The 18,535-nt window shown below is 38.9% G+C and overlaps 1 protein-coding gene across 2 annotated transcripts in view; it reads left to right on the forward strand.

Annotated features, from left to right (window-relative positions):
- Nucleotides 1–18,535, forward strand: part of PTK2 (protein tyrosine kinase 2) — a 222,910-nt gene that overhangs the window by 15,648 nt on the left and 188,727 nt on the right. The window lies entirely within an intron of this gene.

Here is an 18,535-nt window from a genome sequence, read left to right on the forward strand (position 1 = left end):
GGTTATTTTTGCAAACTTCAGTTTTATTCCTCAAGTATACTTGTTATTTCTGACTTCTGCTTTTATTGCTGCTAACAAATATGGATGTTTGGAATATTCTTACATTTGAGTGTAGCTAGAAAAACTTGTTGGATCCATATTTTTTTTTTTTTTTTTTACTTTTCTGGTTTATGGGGTGTTTTTTTTTTTTTTTTTTTTTTTGGTGTGGTTTTTTTTTTTTTCTTTTGATCTTTCTGCAGCCTTCCCTGTGGTTCCTGACTTGGGAGCCTACGTTATTTTCTATTGTGTAGGCTTTGGCAGGTAACAAAACTCATCTCCTGCTACTTTGAGAGCGCTTTTGTGTCTTAACTTTCTGATGTGGGGAGCTTTATTTAAAATTTTGATATCACCTGTTTTAGATTATGTTACTGTTCTCCTTGCCTGGGCTGTAATATACTTTGGAGTAAAGGAGATGTGGCTGCTAGCATTTCATATAGACTAGGTCCCTAATGAGATTTCAGACTGCTGTCTTGCAGTTCAACTTTAGAGTATTGCCTCTGCAGGATCTCTGCATATTTCCACGTTCAGAAAAAAGTGGAGGGTCACTTGGCATCTCGTGATTATCTAGATTTGCAGGGGCATATGTCTTTATTCTTCAGTAGCTTTTTTGCTTAACTTCTTACTTCATGAGTGGTTTAAGGAATAGTAGTCTTCAGTTTTGTCACCTAAACTGGAGAGACCCCAGAGTACTTCAGCTTGAACAAAAAGCCCCAGTACTGATACTTCTATCAGTTAAGACTTAAATTCGTTGTCTTACCTATCATGTTAATTCTGAATTATGGTTCAGATGGAAACCTTGACATTTTAAAAATATTTCCTGAACATGGAAAACTAATAGTGTGGGAGATCTAGAGAACAAGGAGGACACAAAACAGGCCCCCCCCTCTTCAGTTCATGATCTATAAAGACCTACAAATCAGACCTATGATTTCAGGGTTTTTTTAATGCTTCCTTTGATTTTGTTTGACCTTTTAAAATGAACAGCTATGACTGTCATGATGTCATAGACAAAAAAGCACACTTGTATGTTTTGTGAACTGAAGCCATTTGTTTTTTGAAATACATGGTTTGTAAAAGGCTGAAGTGAGTCATATCCTGGTAAAACCATGACAACTCAGTATTTATTAGTTTGTTAGGTAAATATCTCGCAGTACCTTCCTAGATAAGACTTTATAGAAAACCAGTGCTGTGAATAACAGGGCTGTGAAATACAGTGGCAAGTAAGAAGAAGCAGCAAAGGACCTTAAATGTGAATTGCAAGTACTTCTGACTTGTCAGATTTACATTGAAGTATGTGTATTTTTTCTGGCCGGGGATTTGGTAGGAGGAAGGGATTAGTGCTAGTTACGCTTTGAAATTGGTGTTATATATGCGACTACTAGAATGACAGTTCCAGTGGAAACGACCAAAAAATGTACTGAATGTCTTGCTTACCCAGCTGCTTTATAAACTGTTATTGTAAGTCTTGTATTCATAGCACAAAACTTTAAGCTCTTATGTGTATCACGATAGTCTTTTCATTATGTGATCACATACTTTGTTCCACAGAACCACTACTTTGTTTGGTACCAAAAATATGCTTGTCTATTCATGGCACTCTTCAGGCCCTTCTCTTACAAGATGGATTTCTTCTGTGAGGTTTGCCATGGTAGTGCTGGCTTTACCCATTTATCTTATGGTGGTATTAGTATCTGTATTTGATGGAGGCACAGAACTTAGGATCAAAGGTTTCAATTTCAGATCCCTGCTCAGACATGCCATTTTTTCGTTGTAAGACTTAAAATTTGCACCCAAAGCAGATCTCTCACTGATTTGAACAGTACTTGGTGGTTCTATATTTAGCCCTCCAGGTATCGAAGCACGTGTCCGTGAAAGAAGCGTGGTGATGGCAGAAAACTTGACTAAATGACTCTGCTAACATCATTCAGAAACCCTGAATGCATGGATGACACTTAGTCGCTTCAGCTCATAAAGAATCCTTTGTCTTCTTCCTGATGCTGATTATTTGCTCTGATTATTAGTGAATGCACAAGGCATGTATATAAAGGGAGGGATTATGATCAACAGTTCTGTTTAGCTTTATAATTCTAACTTAATCCTCAGGCCAGTCTTTATGCACTGAATTGGTGCAGAGGTTCTGTGGGTGAATCTACACACATTTGTACAGGTATTTATTGTGTGTGTGTTATCAAAGATGTTGGACAGCCGTTGACAGCAAGTGGTGGTAGCACCTCCACCTGAGAAGCAGCTTCCAAAAGATGTTCTGATTGTATCCCTACTGCAAGTTACATCAGATGCTTTTCAACTTCACAGTTTTATTTCATTTGAAATTAAACTAGTGTTTTACGAGCAACCTTGTTGTATCCAGCATAGCACTCATTTAAAAACAGTATGGTAGATTCATAAATTAATGTTCCTTATTATCTCTTACAGTAAGAAACATTTCCCTAATGAAAATCTTTAAAGATCCATGATTTCTGTATATTTTGGATGTTATGCTTGTAATCTTGTTTTAATACATTCAGGGCTTTTCCCTTGATACAAAATCTGTTTCAAAAGGTTTCAGTATGCACTTAAAACTGTAAAGAATAACCACTTTATTCTTGAGTGTCAAGATGAATGTATGTTGCTTCTTGCCAATAACACCTATGTGCTCATAGCTCCTCCTGGCTTCTGAAAGTGGAATTTTGCTGGGCTTGCTATCTGGTTTATTATTCTAGACTTTTGGGTCACTGGAGAAAGATTTACTTTTCCATCAAGGTTGCGGTAAACTTCAACTTCTTCCAAGCTGGCTCGGCACACAAGCGTGTGTGAGTTCACCAGCAGTTCAGTGCAGAACATGCTCTTCTCTCTGGCTGGGTTCTTGCTGTGAAGGGCTCTCTGCTCTCTCTGTATTGGCAGGCATCACCAGAGCTTTAAAAGCAATGAACTTGAATGTAACGACCACAAACCATGCCACCTGGTGCTTAATACCTTCCTGGACCCTGGCCTGGCCTTTGCTCAGCATAGCTGTTGTTCCTCAGCCTGTTCCTGCAGCAACTGTTGTCTTTTATTTAGAAGTAAGTGGGCTGTGGGCAATAAATTTCAGTGCTTGTGATACTCTCCTTAATTGTCTCATCCCTTGGTGGAGTTTAATAAAACCTCACCCTGTCTGGTTTATCTTGGAATCTGTTACTGACATAGAATGAAGTAGGGTTTTTAGTCTTTCCTCTGGAGGTGCCAAAGGTCATCTGTATACAAAACGAAATTATTTGTTTGGGTTGCTAGCCTTTCTGGTAAATGCAAATGGGGAAATACAAAGCAGAAAACAAAATTTGACTCTGTAATTAATACTCCTTTGTAATACGGCTTGGTTGGATCTGTAGTAGTACATTCTGATGATGCCAGGCTGTTGCTGTTACTTTCCAGACTGTTTAAATTTCAGATTTCTGAACGATTGGCTTGGTTAAATCTCCAAGAAGCTTTCCCCCATACATTAGGGTATTAACCTGTACATTTGCAACATTGTTTCAACTTGGAAATGTTGGGACCTTTTCACAGAATACATTCTTCTTGTCTTGGGGCAACTAATTTTTTCCTTCATCCCTGCCTTGCAAACACATACCTGTTGAAATTTGTGCAACCATGTTGACATGCTCAGATCAGTAAGAGTAGTTCTTGTATCTGAAGTCAAGCATGCCTACACGTGTTTTTAGCTGTTATGGTGGTAGGCTCTTATTTATAGCCTTAATAAAGGTGGATGTCAATCATTTTATTGGTCTAGAAAGCAAAACTAATTCTGTTTCACTACGGCTATTCTGTTCTATCCCAATAATGTATTTATCACTTCTCTAAAAATAGACATAGAGCTTTTGGGAATGCAGGGCTACATTTGCAGTAAAGTTTGCTGTAGCTTTGTTTCTATGAGAACACTTGCTCAGTGGTAATGTGTAATTGTCCTTTGATCCTGTATTTTGGTTAATGGATTAAGATCTGTACTGTTTGTTATTTGCTGCAGGGAATACACAAGACTGTTTAACGCTGTCCTAGGAAAGTTTCTAAAAGCAGCAGGATATTCTGAATCATTCACCAAGACCATTCTTATACAAAATAGTCAATGATAATGTGCTCCTCACTGCTAGGTGGTAGACTTTTTAACTTTCCGCTATGTCCAGATTTCACATGCTTAGTATATCAACTCCACATCAACCTTGCACCTTGGAAAGTCTGTTACCTTCCTGCTTATAAAAAGAAAACTTGAAGAGAATTTTCCGAGTGCATAAAAAGAAAACAAAATCCAAACCAGACCATAATCTTCTCAAGGCTTGGTAAGTTTAGTTTTTACTTGTGAACTCAGTTAGGCTTGCCAGGCTTCCTATTAACCTTTATGGTAGTGTTTGTTATTGGTGTAGCATCTTGAGTTGTAGTTGTAGACCAGGTGGTAATGAGTGTCCTTATAAGAAAAGGAAAATTAGTGGATACAGACATGCTGACAAGTCATAAAATACTGTGGAAAAAATACTGGCCAGCTTGATGGGCAGCAGGACCAGCAAGTGCCAACCCAGGGGTTGCCAAGGTTGGTTTTTGTGTGCTGTAGTAAAGGAAAGATCTGGGTTATTTCCTGGCAGATGTTCATGCAGAACTTCAGAGGAAGAGAAGCAGTCTTGAGTGTACTTCCTGAAACATGTTTTAATTAGCAGTGCCCAAGATGCAGGGAATTTCAATCCTCAGGAAATTCAGGGCTAATAAATACTGTGCTGGGCTCAAAATGCTACCTAATATTCTAGCTTAACACTTATCAGCAATGTATAAAGTGAAAAGATTACTTGTCTTCCTTATTTTTGGCACCCATTGTTCACAAGTCCCAAAATAATATTAGTTTTTAATTTATTTTTCCTCTTCTCTCAGTAGTCTCAGTAGTTCTTTTTCACTTTTGATTCACTAAAACCTCCAGGTTTGCTCTGGTATTACTGTCTTGCTAGTAATCTCATTTTGTATGTGCTAGGTTGATTTTTCTTAACTAGTTGTAAAGCTAGTAGAAAATCATGATGTGGTGTTAGAAGCCTCTGATGGGACATGTTGCTTCTCAGGTATTTATAAGACACATTACCAGTTATATGCGAACAGCCAGTATAAATTCTTTCAAATTGGCCTGATTCTCCTTTATGTCTAGATGCTTGTAGATAATTTGGTTTGCCTATTCTCTTATTCCTTTGGGACCTTGAGTTGCATAAGTCTTCCTAATGCACCATAATTCTTTAGACACCAATTTATTTTGAAACTATTAAGTTTTGGAAATAATGCTGTGTTTTCAAGTGCTTGAACTTCATTAAATTCATTTACAGTAGTAGGAATTGGCAGAAATAGTGGTTTATTTTTGATTACATTGTGTACTGTCCACACATATTGTTATCTTGGATATAGAGTAGGTGACTGTCAGAAGTGATGTGATTTCTTTTGTTTCTTACTGGTAGCTATGAATCAGTACTTTTTTTTTTTTTTTTTTTTTTTTTTTTTCTCCTGTAGCAATAAGCAGGCAACTTAAAGTCCCTGGGCAAGAATCTGGACAAATGCAGCTTGGACAGTGTTTCCTTATAAAGGAGGATTAAAAGGGTTTGTGAAGGCAATAAGAGTCTCTATAACTGCACCCATAAGTGAATGCATTAAATGAGATACAATGCTCTGTACCAAGAGGGAGCCTTGATCACTTACCAGAAGTTATTAATAGCTGTTCCAGGTACCACTGAAATACTGCCCTTTAACAGCACGTGGAAGGTATATTGTAATATATTGTGTTGTCCACTCACAGCTGTATTGTGGAAGGTACGTCTTTAAATTGCTAACGAAGATTCCCATTAATAAATAGAAGGTCATTTCGTATTTTAATAAAATAGTATTTAGAATGTGGAAAGGAAAAGGGCATTTAAAAAGTCATGGTTGTCAACAGGACTCCGGGTTTGGCATTCCAGGTTATATTTGTACATATTGTAAGCAGGTGGTTGTGTTGTCATTTCCCTCTTTCAGGATCAGTCTACTTGGCTTACCTTTCAGGATAGGATGATAAAAGCTTGGCAGAATCATAGTAGGTGTTAAGGTCCACGGGAATTGAGGCAGCTGTGATCGTGGAGTTCTTCCTTTCAGCCTGTTCCTTTATTCTAAATGATCTCTACAAGAACAACCTCCAAAAGAAGTGGTAGGCTTTTTCTCAGTATAATATTCAATGTATTTTTAACTGCCAACTGTTTCTGGAAGTCTTTTCATGTTGTTTTGCTATTAGTAATATTCCTGTGAGTCTGAACCATATTTCATCATAGTTATTTTAAGCAGAGCAATTCAGGTTGTACTCCTCTGCCTTTAATGTATGCTAATTGTTATGTATCACCTTACATGTAAATTTGAGTTGGATTCTTATGGTGAATAACTTACCTTAGAAGTCTCTGCATAATAATTTTTGTTTTTGTAAAACAGACAAGTAAACAGGATGTTAACTTGTACCTCTTTGCATGGTGTTAGAGGCTATGGATTAATCCTTCCTTGATATCATAAAAAAAAATTAATGAGCATGGGATATATTCGTATCCAGCCTGAGCCTTGGGCTTCTGGCTCTGTGCTAAATCCTAAACAGATGTGACCCTATGTGAAGGTGGTCATTAAACAATGACCTCTGCATCTTTCTGGGGTGAGGTTTTTTTGGGTGGCGCTTTTTATTTTAAGCGGCCCACTTTCTCCAGGATATCATGTGTAGATTTAGGTAGTCAAAGAAGAATGGGACATCTGGTGGTGGTGGTGAAATCTGGGCTTCAGTTCAGAGGTTTCTTCTTCATAAGGTTTGAAAAGAAGCCAAGCCAAAGCTACGTGGAAGATTTGCTTTGGGTGTGCGTAAACGTATGTATATGGTGTGAGACTTTCACCAGTTATTTTCCTCCTCCTTGAAGGAACAGGATAAGAATTAGAGCTCTATACTAAATCCAGAGTTCTAGTGACATGAAAATTACTGAAATCTGATACTAATAAAAGGAATTAATATTTTTGATGTTGCTTTTAGTAACAAACACTTAGCTTTGGAGACATAACTGCAGCTCTCCCTCTGGAAAAGAGTAAAGAATGACATAAGGAAAACAGTAAGTTACATTTCTTAGTATACTGATGGTCTCTGTATCCATAGTGATGACAGCAAAAAAAACTGGATGGAACGCTGCTACCATCACTGCAGTAACTGTGTACAAGCAGTGTGAGTAATATGGGTCAGAAGATGCTAGTTTAGCTTTTCTAACTAAAACTCCCACTTGAAGGTGTCCTTATAAAAAGAAAATTTGTGATGGCCATATTCAGGGGAGCATCATGGATTTAAAAATTATCTGAAATACACAAATAGAGAGTTAATTATTCTTTTAGTGTCTAATGCTTTTCTAATGCAAGTTGTGCATCCCCTAATTTTTAATGGGCAAAGTGTGGAAGTATTAAGGTGGGAGGGAGGGTTACATTCAATCAGAAGGCTCATCTGTTTTTAAGTACAATCCCTTCTTTATTCAAGTTCCTCACCTGGTTTGTATTTTTAAAAATATTTAATCCCTAAATTTGCATCTGAACTGTAAAATATTTTTGTTTCCAAATTTTTGTCAAAACAAGGATATATTAAAAAAATTATATTGAACTATTCAAAGTTTAATTGCTGAGGCTGTTGGTAGTGCACATTGGTATTTATTTCACTTTGTGGTTTATAATACATACACTTTGTAGGTAAAGACTGTTACATTTTTAACTCCTAAACTGACTGCAAATTAAATATTGGTTTGTGCATTGCTGGTTTTGAAGCTTCAGGGCACTTCTGAGTTGTGGTTAATTGATCTCCAACTCCACAGTTTTACACAAGGTGGGTCTGAAAGCAAGGTATCAGAATTACAAATAACTGTAGATTTTACATGTGTGCTTCACATATTTAACTGATTTCATGAACTTGAGACTAGATAGTTTTGCTGTGCAAGTTATTCTTTGGAATGCTGGTAAATATGAAGGGAAAATAATGATTGAATGAAATAAGGAATAAGCTACTGCTACCAAGCTTTCTAATATGGATGTAATGTTATTTGCATGTAAAATATTTGGGAAATTTCACATTTTTATCATTCATACCATTCATCTCATGGCATTCAGTTTCCAAAAAATCCAAAAGTCAGACCTCAGTTTTCTGGAGCTTTGTCACAAATGTCTGTATTTTGCCAGTAATCAGGGCTGTAACCTAGTACACAAATGTTCCCAACATAGATTTCTGCTAGCTTATTCTTACATGTGAATTAAATAAATTTCATCATCTCTCATGGTTTTCTTGAATGAGAGGATTTTGTCCCTAAAAATAAATTGTTGCGGCTGTTGTATGAGACCATATGAGTTATTTTTAATAATTGATGCTACTCTAGAGCATTTGGATGTGTGTTCTTAATCAATGTTACAATTGTTTGCCTTTCATTTGATTAACGTACCGATCTTTAAAGGATGTTGGGGTGGAGGTCCGCCAGGTTTCTAGACTTAGTCATAATGTAAAGTTTAAAAGCCCAACAGGAATTCTGTTTCATAGAGGGCAGCTGTTGAATGCAGCAGTAGAAAAGAGCTGCTTACTACCTGGAAGTCTTGCCTCTGATGGGGATAAACTGATAAAAGTTATCATAACATAGTGAGATTGTCTTAAGTTTCCAGCAGGTAGAATGAGGGTTCCTTGTTTGTTCTTTTGTCTTTGAGGTGTCATTGAAAAAGCTGCTGTCAGGAGGGAAAGCCACATTGGCCTTAGGGCATTAGCTGTAGTAGGCTGACTCTATCAACCAGTTCAGAAGGGGACAGGATGTCCATTAATGATCTACATGGAAGGGAGCACAGGTCATTGGAACCATTTTGTGTCTAAACTACTATATTGACTTACCCCAAATGCAAAAGCAACATATTTGCATTTTGAATGGCTTTAGGTTTAGAGTTTGGGATAGAGGCTTTAGAGACTAAATCATGGAAGCCTAAATAAAGTCCTTAGTTTCTCAGTCTAGCTTGGTATTTTTGTACTTTGAGGAAGAGATGGAGGAGTTGGAACTTTATGTTCTCTTAGTCTCTTCAGACTTTTCAGAAATAGATGTTCTGGATGGCGGACAGGTCAGGTAAAACTTGGATGTTCTTGCATTCATGTGAGTGTTTTGGAAACAGGACTCAGGATGAGTCATGGCAAGTCACTGCTGTCTGCCCAGACTCAAAACTGCACTTGATAATTTTTTTGGAACAGGGCCTAATTAATTTGTAGACTTTAACTGGTAGCACTGTATGTAATGTTGACATTGTCTAAAGTCTACAGAGAGATGTGAAGATGTCTTCATTAGAAAAGTCTATGGGGGAAAAACCTGAAATCTTTCTTTATTACTTTAGCTAGTATACTGTAGAGTTCTAGCTAGTATATTTTAATAGTATTTTGTTGGGATAAGCCTTTTTGTGTATGTGGTCTGGAAGAGGTAGTTTGGACAAGATGATGCCCTTCTTCCCTGCACAGAAACTGCCTTGGACAGGATGAAACCACTACGAGTCTCTACCCATGACATCACACTTTTCTCACTGTGGTCATGTCCTTAATGACAATATTGTCCGTCATTGCCTTGCTTTCCTAAATAGTTAGACTTGTGTTGCATACCATCTCTCTGTTATGCTCTCCCCCATGCTTTTTTGGTCATAAACTGGTTCCTACCAAATTCAACACGGAGGCAGATGCTTCAGAACGCAGCTGAACAGAGCTGCTGAGGTCAGGCTGCTGACATCAGCGTGCACACGTGGTGACCCCCAAACTGGTACGCTTGGAACTTCGAACCATCCAGAGCACCATGATGCTTCTTGCCAACTGGTAGCAAGGAGGTGGGGTTGGGGCTCAGGGGTTAGCCAGAATGGTGGTCAGGAGGCAGGTAATGGCAGGTCAAATGAGTTTCATGAAAGGTTTGCTAGTGCACAGATGCACTGGGATAAAGGGGTCACACTGGTGGTTGTGCTTTCTCCTTGCTGAAGGGCGTTGTGAACACTAGGATGGTGTTGACTATATGGATGTATGGTAAATAATGCTTCATTAATCTGTTCAGAAAAGGTTCTTGATTTTTTCCTTTTGTTTCATTTGGTATTTCAAAACAATGTATTCAGGTATTTTGAGAAGGTAAACTTGTGTTGGAAGTGTGTAAGGCGGTCTTGTCATCTTGGATATCCTATTAAGCACCATGCTGTACCATTCATTTGCATCTTAGTCTTGCTTTTTAAATTTGGAAGCTTTCTGGCATTGCTTTCAGTTTTCCTTTACACTGTAAAAAGTAAAGTGAGCTTTACAGCTGCTGAGGTAAGAATAAATCTGAAAACTTGTGAAAGCATCCAGTAAAAGGATGGGATTGATAACTAATGGCTAAATAGGACAGCAGGAGGAATTATTTTTTTTTCTAGAGTTCCAGTTTTGGAAGAACTCTTGCGAGGGGGAAGCCTTAGGACCACGTACTTCAAGAGCAGTACCAGATAGAGGTTTCCAGCTATGGGAAAAAATGTTGTATAGTGTGAGTCTGCTCTAAAAGATTATGCATTTGCACAATGTGTGCTTGTAGCCCAGGAAGCCAACTTTATCCTGGGCTACCTCCAAAGGAGCAGAGACAGAAGGTTGAGGGAAGTGATTCTCCCCCTCTACTCTGCTCTGGTGAGACCCCACCTGCAGTGCTGCATTCAGCTCTACAGTCCTCAGCGCAGGAAAGACGACCTGCTTGAGTGGGTTCAGAGGGGGCCACGAAGATGATCAGGGGGTGGGAGCACCTCCCAGGTGCTCTCAGAGGCTGAGAGAGTTGGGGTGGTTCAGCCTGGAGAAGAGAAGGCTCTGGGGAGACCTAACTGCAGCCTTTCAATATAGAAAGGGGGCTTATGAGAGAGGCAGAGAGACTTTTTACCAGGACCCATAGTGATGGTTTTAAGGGGCAGTGGTTTTAAACTTGAAGAACACAGCTTTAGATTGGATGCAAGGAAGAAATTCTTTACTTTGAGAGTGGTGAGACACTGGAACAGGTTGCTCGGAGAAGTTATGGACACCCCATTGCTGGAATTGTTCAAAGTCCAGCTGGTTCAGGGCTTTGAGCAGCTGATCTAGTGAGAGATGTCCCTGCCCACAGTAGGAGTGTTGAACTTGCATGATCTTTAAAGGTCCCTTCCAACTCAAACCATTCTCCGATTCACTAATTCCAGCCTTGCTGGGTTACTGGGGAATGCTTTAGGCCACTGGCAGACCTAATCCAGCCAGATCTGCTATGGCGATATGAAAAGTTACTGCTCTGCTATCTGGAGATCAGAGTTGCCCAGTTTACCCCAAAATCTTCAAGATTTCTGTGGTTTTTCTCTTAGCTATAGAAACACACTCCATAAGTTTCCTTCTGGCTTTGTGACTTTTGTCAGTGCTCTGGGATTCAGCAAGTGAGAGAAGGGAGATAAATGGACTTCCTTAAATTGCGTTCATGTGGCAGAAGGGTGAACATCCCTGTCATTTAGGCTGAAAATAATTTTTTCACTTTGAGCCTTCTCCAGTTTGCTCTGATCTTTTAGTATCCTGTTATTAAGAACTTGTGCATTTCTTCTTATGTGGGGCTGCAGCAGACAAATACAAAGTAGAAATTATTTCAACTCCAGTTCTGTGACATGTTGTTAGCATATGCAACCCAAAATTCCTTTGTACTGTCACAAATTCTTAATTTGCAGAATGATGAAATAAATATTAACTGTACCAGAGCTGACACTGGAATAAGTACACACTACAGTTCTTTAATTTGATCTCTTTCTGCATATCAGCACAAAATGTATCTGTTCAGAAGTTCCTGAAATACTGGCATCCTCGTGCAGTAGCTGGATGATTTTGTGCCAGAATTACTTTAACATTTTCCAGCAAATTTAAGTTCACATCCACTCTGAATCTGTTTAGATGTTGAAACAGCTTGCACTGAAAATGAGTCTCTTTGTAATAATTACTGGAAATTTGAATAATATTTCTAATTTGGAACTTAAGCCATTTTCTTTCTCATTATACTTCAAGCTTTAACTGTTGTTATATTTTTTGAGGGTGGGTTTTAGGATACCTTCACCAGCTATTCAGAGAGGGAAGGTAGGGGAAAAGAGATCTTTGAATGAACTCAATGTTGTTTCAATATTTTGATTAATTTTAATTTTTTAATAATCATTGCATAAGTATTCTGCACATTATGGGAGATAAAAGATACTGTGACAATGTATTCTCAATAACTTAGTGTGTTAGGGGTACCTGACTCTTCATACATGATAAATCGAAAACTAGATCATAGTGTAATTAAATGTTCACCTTCATGTTACTGAGGTTGAAAGTGCGTGAAACAACTGTCAGTTCAGTTCTAGATAACCCCTGTGACCAAGTGAAATTCTTTCTTCTTGCTCTTGTGGGATTTGATGGCATCTGACTTTGTCCAAGTTGGTTCTGGAGCTGGACAGCTTTTTTTGCTGGGCTCTCCTTCTTCCATGCCCAATGAGTGATGAGAGAAAGAAAAACTTTTTAGAGAATAGTCCTCAAATAATTTATCCTTGTTTGAAATAACAGGAGGTGAGCTGGTGTTGGTTTTTGAGACACATGGAATGATGGGGTGACAAATAAACTACAATATCAGTAAAGAATTTAAATAGCTTAACAGTGCTTTTTCTTGGTTTAGGCTTTATTATTGTTGCTGTAATTTCCTACAGATTATAATGTGGTACAAAAGATTTATATTTTACTACCTCCTAGCACGCACTGCTCAGGGAAAAGCACATGTTTCTTCTGTATGCTTCTTTGTGGTCTTGAATTCTTCTCCTTGTGCAGAAAATATTTGTTCACTGAGTCCAACCTACAGAGGGCTGTACCAAATGTACTTATATAATCACGATCTTTGTGGCCCTTTTCTGTTTATTCTTAAAGGACTAGGTCATATTTCTGCCAATGAGTGTTCTGGCTAACTTGGCTTGCCAAAAAGGAATCGTTATACATCAGCAGTATATGTATTCACTATTGGCATTGCATTTTATCTATCAACAAAGCAAGTTTGAGTAAGATGTAATTGCACAAGCGTATACACTATATGATCCCTTTGTTATAAATGGAAAAGCTGTTGCTGAAATATTTGACTATGTACTTTCCAAGTGAAACAGAACTGTTTATTAACATCATCATCAGAAATAGTAAAGTTCAGACTGTATTTTAATAGTAGATGCATTTTGTATTGGAAAGCTATTTGTTTTTTCATAAGAAGTCACATCTAGATACAAAATCATGGTAGGATTAATCCATTTTAAATAGACCTATAATACTCTGTAGTACTTAGATATTTATCAATATAAGGTAAGTCAGAGCGACTTAGTGATTTTTACCTAAGAAAGTAACGAGTGTGTTTTGAGAACAGCACTCTGTCAGGATTCCTTTCCCTGCTGCTGCCCTTACAGTTGGCTTGTTAGTTATTTGTGAGGAAAATTGGTTTGACAGCCCTGAAGGCACAAGTGTTCATTTCCCTGTATAAATAGTGCTGTTGTGCCATAGCCTTGGCCCTTGGACGACAAAAGCTGCTTCTTGGAGAACCAGCTCCAGTCTCACCCCAGGACTGCTCGGGTATCTCCAGCTCTGGGGCTGCCAGGAAAGGCTGACGAGTAGATGTGTCTTCTGTAACCTGCGTTAACTTCTAGCTTCAAACTCTTGTGTGGACCTCCAAACATTCTTACATGGCTTATTCTGTCATTGTTTTTTGGTATTTCTGTGGGCAATCCGATAAGTTTAAATCAAACCTTAAGAAATTTTGAGTAGGGTTGTAAGCTGTTACCTCATCTGAGACAGCAGGGACCTGGACCTTGAATGCCTTCTGTTCTGACCCATGCATTTATCCAACCTGCTTTTGGCCAGGAACCTACAGAGGAGATGTAAAACATATATAAGTTGAGAGTTGTCTTTACTGCCATTGTTCTATCTCCCTAGTGTCAGTGGAGTCTGTTAGTATTGTATGAAATAATATTTTATGAGCTTTTACTTTAAAAATCACAGTCATGGCATGTGTAGGAGGTGCAACTTGAGTTAGCTGCTGGAGAGATAACTGCAGTGTTAACTAAAAAACCACAGCTCATAGACACGATATTGAGTCTACAGAATAGAGAGTTTATAGCATATCTAATGTTTATCTGCCACCTAAGATGTAATGAATCTTAAGTCTTGCAAGTATTTCTGGCAGTCTTAATCTATCTCATGCCAGAGGCAGAGAGAAATAACGCATTCAATTTTGTTAAATTAAGTTTTTACTTTGCGTTAAATTGATTAAATAGAGCAGCAGATTAAGGTGAAAAGTACTATCTTAAATTGCAATTCAGGACTGATAGAATCTTAATGATGCCAAGCTGAAGTTTTTCGGTGGGTTTGTGGATATGAGAATCCATCAATCACATGATAGACTTTTTGTGTGCTGCTGCATTAGAAACAAACTATGTGGCTTGCTCACTTTGCTGGTAGAAGTAATGGCCGTGCTTGAAAGTCACAGCAAACAGAATATGGAAGTTGCATGCGTGTTGTGTTCTGTCAAGCCAACTGGGTCTCTTGTTTGATCATGTTCTTGCAAAGAGCAGACATGTTGGGGGTTTTCTTTTTACACAAACGACACTGTCTTTTGAGAGTCGCTCTCCGATGGCTACATGACAGAACCAATTAGGAGAAGAAAGCCTGTCTCATGTTGAGTACTGAAATTCCTCTGTCTGCAGTCTTGTTCCCCCAATACCTTCTATTTTTTCCTTTGTAATCTAGATTTCGGCAGTCATCTCTTTTCATTTGTTTTTCCTGGTATATGTGTGTGGGTTTTTTTCTTTTGCTGTTTTTTCTGCCTGTGGTTCCTCCCTACCTCGCCTGTCATCTTTTTTGCTGTCTTAATTCATCCTCTCTGTCCCTTTCAACTGGAAAACTCTATAAAAGGGGACAGAGAAGCTAGGGAAAAGATTTTGCTGTTTCTGCTGGTGCATCTGCGTTGTATGCGTTTGGGAGAAGGGAACGGACCTAACAAATACTGCTATCATAAAACACAGCAAGAAAAAAGAATTCTATCAGTTTAGATGAATGCATAACATATAGTTCTCTGATGACTCTTGCTCTTTCCTGATTTGTTGTCTTTGTTTCTGTTGCCCTTAACTTCCTATTTAAGACCCTGAGGTAGGCTTTGTGTTTTTTTGGCTTAAAAATATTTATGTGTGCTTGTGTAATGATAAAAATAATAAAGTTTGTTTTTATCTCCTTGCTAACTGTGTTACCCTGCATCTGCTCTGGACTTCAGCAAATAGGTTATTCAGTTTAGATTGTCCTTGAAACAGTATTTCTTTGGCCTAGGTTTTGGAAAGCCTTTTTGACTTTTTCTTCCCAAAAAAACCCCAAAACAAACCAACCCACCATTATTACACTTGGTAGCATGTTGTGCCTCCAGACAGTACGGTAGCTGGAAGTGGTGTTATCATGTCCCTAGTAAGACATGGAAGACTTGCTGAAACAAGATTACATTAAAGGAGTTATCCTTGTGCCTGTGGTGGTAAATTTATTGGGAGTTTGTATAGCAAAAATACTGAGCATCCTGTCCTCAGTTCTCTTGTTATTTCTTACATCATTAAGAACCCAAACTGTCATGTCTCATTGGAGGACTTATTTCAGACTCTAGCTCTGGCTGCAAATGCCCAAAGCCATATGCTTGTGGAAATGCCCATGTGTTGTAAAGGGAAGTTTTGCTTCACTTTGGGAACAAGCTCGAATGGCAGCAAATTTTTTCTCCATCCATAGTATCTCTATTAGACTGAGGAAACACTAGTATTCTTGTTACAAATAGATTTAATCTTGTTTATTGGGGCAGATTTCTATATAGAACAGAACTTCTGCAGCTGCTGTCAAGCTCCCTTTGAATGCCTTGCAGTAATCCCATTGAGATCAATAAAACGTTTTATTTTTTAGACACTAAGCTAGTCTTTTCATGCATGCAAGTGTTAACTAGCAAAGGCTCTTTTTTTTTTTTTTTAAGGTAAGTACAATGTATGTGCAAAGGTGATAATAATCTGTTAAACTTTTGGCAGACTACTTTGTGTTCTTTACTGGAAAGCTGTCCTTTAAATTTTTTCCTTCTTCTCTCCTTCCCTCCCTGCTGGCTGCATTGATTATCTTCAGCCTTCTTTGAGTTGTCTTGAATGTTGTGTAACTTCAAATGAGAAAACTTAAAACTTTAATTCTAGTTTCTGAAAAACTGCTGTAACAATGGAATCCATGTGTGGGCAATAACCATGGAAACAGCATAATTTTACAGTGGTGGAACATGAAGGGAAATGACTCTTCAAACTTTCTAAGAATTTGTCTTTTTACCCAACAACCCCAAAAGCTTGCAAAATACTGTTTTAGTTTTCAAAAAAGAAACTTTGGGTGATTTTTTTTTTTTCCTGTTACATTGTTAGTCTGTTCCTCTAAATGTTTTTAACTAGTTATCCTTTTAAAAAGAAAACCAAACCCTCACACCCTTCCCCTCCCCCCCCCCCCCCCCCCCCCCCCCCAAACACTCAAGGAAGCAGTGAAGCAGTTCTGTCTTACATTGTGGTCTGGAATGTGTAGCTCCATTTGAGTTATTTTTTCAGTATTTTGCCTGCAGTATTTTCTCCCAATTCTCCTCCATTCTTGGTTGTGTCCTTGGCGTTCATTTCTGTACCTGGAAAAACATTTATTTTACATTCTGAAGCATCTACGCACTCTGCTGAGTTCCTGTCATACCTAGAGAACAAAACAGCTTTAGTGGCATACGGTGCTAATTTGTACTTGAGTACAGGAACTATAAAATCCTGTCACCTTTTGAAAATGTAGGTGACTTGTGGTGACACACTGCATGTGACGAGTCCATCATGGAAAATGAAATTCAAGAGCAAGCAATGTCAAGACAATGTTTTTTGTGAAGGAAAAAAAAATCCACTAAATTTATTGCTTCTAAGCACAAGCACTCTGTAGTACAAATGGGGGTAGCTAGACACTACAGAGTACATGTCTAGAGCTTTCCCTAAGCTTGCCAGAGGGCAAAAAAATGTCACTGTATTTCCATCAGGATTACCTGATCACAGGTCACAGTGCTGGAGATATTCCCGATAGATATGAACCATTGCTAGCACACAGATGTCCCTCCTTAAGCATCTTAAGTGGTTTTGAAGTTTCCTGGGCTTGTTCAGAATTAAATACGTCTCCTTTTACTGTAAGCCATTAAAGGGTAAGAACTTTCCTATAATGTAGCTGACATATTCTTAAAACTGCACTTCTGACTGAGTAGTTATTCTTGAAGGCTATGTCTAAAGCTCAGGACTGTCCTACATCTTCACAGTGCCATGATGGGGAGTTTAAGAACACAAGAATCATAGAATCATTTAGGTTTGAAAAGACCTTTAAGATGATAAATCCTACCATAAACCTAACACTGCCAGGTCCACCACTAAACCATGTCCCCAAGTGCCACATTGACCCCCAGGGATGGTGACTCAACCCCTTCCCTGGGCAGCCTGTTCCAGTGGTGTTAACCCTTTCAGTGAAAAATTTTTTCTAATAATGAATCTAAACCTCCCCTGGTGCAACTTGAGGCCATTTCCTCTTGTCCTATTGCTTGTTGTTTGGGAAAAGGCTGACCCCCACATTATTACAGTCTCCTTTCAGGTGGTCGTAGAGAGTGATAAGGTCTCCCCTGAGTCTCCTTTTCTCCAGGCTAAACAACCCCAGTTCCCTCAGCTGCTCCTCACAGGACTTGTTCACCAGCTTTGTTGCTCTTCTTTGGGCACACTCCAGCACTTCAATGTCTTTCTGGTAGTGAGGAGCCTAAAACTGAACACAGTATTCACCAGTGCTGAGTACAGGGGGACGATCACTTCCCTAGTCCTGCTGGCCACACTATTGCTGATACAAGAGATGCTGCTGGCTCAGACCAGTGAGCCTCCAGCCCAGCAGTGTGCCTTGGTGGCAGCAGCAGGGGTTGTGTACATAGAGTTTGCATGCCTGGCCCTGTATTTCTCAGCATCCCCATTGCATCAGCGATGCCAGCCAGTACTTCCCTGTTACAATTTTTTTCCCACCCCCCTGCCCCTCTCCTTCCCACCCTCTGTTTTTAAGCTGCAGTGATATTCACTGTGAGCCTTATGGTCCTCCCAATTGAGGGGTCCCAGATTTTGTAGTCTGGCCTTATATGGCATCTGCTTCATTCCTTGATCACTTCAGTTGCCCTGCTGTAGACATTCTCCAACTCCACTTTGTATTCCTTCTGGCGCAGAGACCGGAACTGAACACAAGATGGGAATGCTTTATTGTTTGGTACACTAATATGTTTAAGTACCATGTTTTCACTACCCTTCCTAACGATGCAGAATGTTTGTTGCTTTTTTTTGGTCAGCTACTACACTTTGAGCTGATGATTTTGGAGAAAGCAGTGACTCAGCCTTCCTCCCACAGTTGGAACTGGAGAAAGTG

The sequence above is a fragment of the Tyto alba genome, unplaced genomic scaffold (genome assembly GCF_018691265.1).
Source record: "Tyto alba isolate M040663 unplaced genomic scaffold, T.alba_DEE_v4.0 Super-Scaffold_9, whole genome shotgun sequence".
Taxonomy (NCBI): Eukaryota; Metazoa; Chordata; class Aves; order Strigiformes; family Tytonidae; genus Tyto; species Tyto alba.